The sequence below is a fragment of the Anastrepha obliqua genome, chromosome 2 (assembly GCF_027943255.1).
Source record: "Anastrepha obliqua isolate idAnaObli1 chromosome 2, idAnaObli1_1.0, whole genome shotgun sequence".
NCBI lineage: Eukaryota > Metazoa > Arthropoda > Insecta > Diptera > Tephritidae > Anastrepha > Anastrepha obliqua.
The window spans coordinates 106,740,548-106,745,307 of record NC_072893.1 but is presented as its reverse complement, the minus strand read 5'-3'; the positions used below and the strand labels follow the sequence as shown (position 1 = coordinate 106,745,307).

Here is a 4,760-nt window from a genome sequence, read left to right as displayed (position 1 = left end):
ATTTTTTCATGCGATATTTGTATAAATGTATTTGATCGGGTGCATACAAATTTGCATCCAGTATACGGAACGGAATGAAATAAATCATTTGACGGTCGCCATACAAAAAAAAAATTTGTAAAAGTCCACACCTGTACTGAAAGTTTACGAGTAATTGCGAGGATTTCGGCACCACCACCTCTTTTTATCCTTTGCTTTTTATATTTTTTTTCCTGGTTATTTGTTATCCAATTTTCAAAAACAATGCGTCATAGTTTTAGTCTAAAGGAGCTCTATAACAAAATTTCCTACTACTACTATACAACTATCAACCGTTAATTTTTCAATTGGTCACTTGTCACTGCTCGCTGGTCGCTAGTTGCTAGTCACTCTTGAGCTAATATGACTTGTTTCCACAACAACAGTTTTCTTGACCGAAGTTTTGCTGACCAAATGGCTTTTCACTGCAGCGTACATAACTTTCTACATTTATGTGTATGTATGTATGTATGTATGAGGTATGCATACTGATTAGTTGTTTCTTATCTCACTCAGTAAGCGCTAAAACAAATCTTTTATTCTCCTAATTTTTTTTTTTGTTTTTAGCTGCCCATTGGATTGGCTTTTCGCTCACTTGGCGACACACGGCCCATTAGCTCAGTTGGTTAGAGCGTCGTGCTAATAACGCGAAGGTCGCGGGTTCGATCCCCTCATGGGCCAACAAATTTTTTAACTTTATATATTTTTATTTTTGTGGAACAACATCAAGACGCACACCACAAAAATAAGGAGGAGGTCCACGATACACCTAAAAAGGGTGTACGCGCCAATTATATATATATGTATTTATATATTTATTTTTATTTTTACTCAAACGATTTTTTAAATTTATGCAAAGCACATTGAACAGGTAGTAGCAGTGGATATTAAGAGGAGAAGCTGATTTAGATTCCAGTGATCAAAAGCAAAACAAAATATATTTATGTATTTCATATTTACATATGTTAATGTGTTACATCAGTAAAATATAAGTGTAATAATTATTTTTTGAAAAAGTCTGTGATTTTCTTCTGTTTTTTAACCTTCAGTGAATTTCTGAATGCGATATCCCTCCATTTTCTAATCACCAAAACGTCTAATGCTGATGACTCATGTTGCTGCTCAATGTATTTCAATGCAATTTCCATCACATTTTTGGCTTCTTCATGAGAAACTGTTTTCTCCTCTTCAACGTCACTACTCTCATCATCTTCCTCTTGTTCTTTGTTTGCTAAATCTATGATTTCGTCATCATTCAAAAATTCATTTTCAAGGTGTTCGTCATAGTTTATCATCCAATTTTCCACATCTTCTGCCTGTAATGATTCGTTACCCGATAACTTTTGAAGGTCTTGTAAAGTAGATTTGTTTTCTTCTTCTTCAGTCCCTGCAATATTCGAGATCACAACTAGTGTCTCAACATCTGGCCAAAGTTTTCTCCAAGACTTAACAAACGTTGAAGAGGGCATTTCTTGAAATGCTGTAGCTAACATATAGATAACGTCCTTGATATTGATATTTTTGATGACTTCTAAAAGACCTTTGTCTTCACTCTCCGAATGTTGCAGAATTTCAGAAACAAGTTTACGCCTGTATCGTCTTTTTAAGCTTTCGATCACTCCTTGGTCCATTGGTTGCACTAAGCTTGTCACATTAGGAGAAAGATAAACTAACATCTACAGCGCAGTCATGAGGATGGGTTGGAGCATTATTTAACACAAGAATTGCTTTAATGGGCAAGTTTACACTTTTGAAATGTTTTTTAAATTTTGGAACAAAATCCAAATTAAACCACTCTTTAAACAAGTCTGAATTCATCCACGCTGATTTTTGTGACTTATAATAAACCGGAAGGGAAGATCGATTCAAGTTTTTGAATGCCCGTGGTTTAGCAGACTTGCCAATAACGAAAAGAGGAATTTTATGAGTCCCTGCTGCATTCGAACAAACGGCCGCTGTAATACGTTCTTTGTTCTTTTTGAAGCCAGAGGCAGACTGTTCATGACTGCCTAGAAAAATTGTTTCTGGCAACATTTTAATGTTTAGCCCGGTCTCGTTCATATTATAGACTTGTTCTGGAGATAATTCCTCTGTTTTAACCATTTCACCAAACTTAGTCTTGAATTCTGTCGCACCAGAAGTATCAGCAGACATTTTCTATCCACTTACATGTGCGAAATGAATTCCGTGTCGCTTCTTCCATCGATTAAGCCAACCATCACTTGCCACAAAGTCACCCCCAATATTAATCTTCTGGTGGATAGCCAAAGCTTTTTCTTTCAAAATTGGGCCGCCAATCGGTGTACCTCTTCGACGTTCCTGAAGAAACCAGATCCACAAAGCTTCATCGACGACCTCGCAAATCGGTTTTTTTCTCGTACAATGGCTACCCAGATTTCTATCAGATTCCATTTTCGAGCAAAACTCCTCAATGGAACGCCTATCTCTTCGCCAGTCATTTGCAGTGCTTTTTCCAACATTAAATTCTGCGCATATTTTCGCTACGGATTCACCATTATCAATCCGCCTTAGCACTTTTAAACGTGTATCCATCGAAACCACAATTCGTTTGCGCTTTGCACTCATTGTTAAGGAAAGAACTATGTTATGTCCGTACTCACAGCAAAAACAAACCAAATTGATCAAAACGACAAACGACAAAATCCTATCTAACATCGTTTATAGTTTACTTCGCCGGGATCTCCCCGTAATATCGGAGGAATCCCAGCCGCATCGCCTCGCCGGTGAATTTCTTGGAAAATATTGCATTGCGCTAGGCTGTTGTAAACAGGCCGGTTAATCCGTCGACCGGTTAATGCGAAGCCGGTTAAGAGGAATTATACTGTATGCTCTCTTTACACAGTAGAAATTTCAAAAATTCTGGCTAAAGTTGATGAACAATGTTTGTTTTGCCATTTATGACATTTTGCGCAGCAATTTGGGTTCATGGACGAGTATCATACTCGTATCCTTCCAAATATGGGAAACCGTTTAGCCAAAAATGTATACAGGGTGCCTATGGTATTTGAGAACAGGTTAAGAGTAAAACTAATTTACTTTTATTTTGAACAAAATTTAATGAAACTTCATGAATTTTTTACGCAGCATTAACTTATTATAAATCTATAAAATCATTTCTCGTTGCAGTCATTTCTTGGTCAACATTTTTCGTCAGACATAACATCTCAGGCGCTTCAGGGTGCTTCATTTTGTTTAGAAGGATTTATGAGACAAATCTTCATTGACAAGTCGACAGATAAGACCTTCGAGAACATTAATCTCCCTCGCAAGGGCACTCGTCAATGATCGCTTGCACCTGTTGGCCAATGTCAGAACATTCCTCGTGTTTTTTGCGTTTTGCAACAGATTTTGCATCATCGCCTGATGCTTCCAATTCACTGCGAACCTTATGAATGAATGAACGGGCGCACTTAAGAAAATTAGAGATTTCTAAATTGGTGCGATTTTCATGTATAGCGACGACAACTGGATATCTCTTAATTTCTGGGAGAAGTTGTAGTCTTCCATGTCTTATCTGAAAAAGAACAAAAAACAAATTTAATCGTTTCGAAAAGTTAAAGCCACATATATGCATGTCCTCAACTACCAGGCCTGTAGCCAGATTTTCTACATCATCAAGATTTGTGTTGTAGGTATATTCTGGCAGCCACAAGCACCTTTAATTCTTGCATATAATGTACAACCCAATTAGTATTGTCAAGTTATCTACGTACATATGAACCTCAACCTCCACACACTTTAGAATGCGAGTTAAAAATGGATTACCAGCAGTCTCCAGGCTGTCATAACAAATTATTCACTGAATCGTTCTTTTAAAGAGAGAAAACAGAAGGTGTGGCCAACATCACACCGTTAATCCGCTCTCAGGGAATTTGAAGAAATCAGCTGATTTGCTGACGTAACAGGAGAAGAGGCGGGCAAATACTAAGATTGTATTGGTCGTATACGGAAAAATGAACGCAATCAATGTCATGTTACTTCGTCATAGATGACTAGATGCGAAACTCTCTCATTTTATTTGAGCACTTGGCAGCATTGCCAATACCTAAGCTGATGGACAGCTAATAGACGAAATGACGTGCTGCCAGTAATAAGGCGCCAAAAATAACGAACGATAACAGTTTGTCTTTACGTTAATGTATTTATATTCAAATAACAGAGAAGAGTAAAAACTAAAATCGTAAATATTAATGTTAGTGCAAGGTTGATAATTTGAGCTAATATTGTAATACGGGTTTTTGAGCAATAATATATCCAAAGTAAAGAAAAAGTGGATTCAAGAATGCGTTGGGATACAAAGCAATTTTAACTTCCCAAGTCAGGAGAAGGATATACAGGGTGGGCCATGTAAAATTTGCTTTTTGAATCGCCTATAAAAAAAAATTATCAATATCTTTTCAAACTTTTTTTTTTATTTTGAAGATTAAACATTGTCATTTATGAATGAAAAATAATATCGTTCAAATGACTGCCATAACTGGCTTTACAGTAGGTCATTCGATGAACCCAATTTTTAAGCACATTTTCGATTGTTTGGGCTCCAATTTCATGAATGGCAACTTCGATTTCGTGTTTTAAAGCATAAATCGTCTCTGGATGGTTCGAATAGCATTTGTCCTTAACGGCTCCCCACAAAAAAATAGTCCAACGGGCTTAAATCACAGCTCCGAGGCGGCCAATTGATATCGCAATTTCGGCTGATTATTCGGTTTTTAAAAACG

At 36.9% G+C, this 4,760-nt stretch overlaps 1 non-coding gene across 1 annotated transcript; it reads left to right on the top strand.

Moving 5' to 3' along the window:
• Positions 1-625: 625 nt before the first annotated feature.
• Positions 626-699, top strand: Trnai-aau (transfer RNA isoleucine (anticodon AAU)). The gene has a single exon. It is a non-coding gene; the product is annotated as a tRNA-Ile (tRNA).
• Positions 700-4,760: the final 4,061 nt, after the last annotated feature.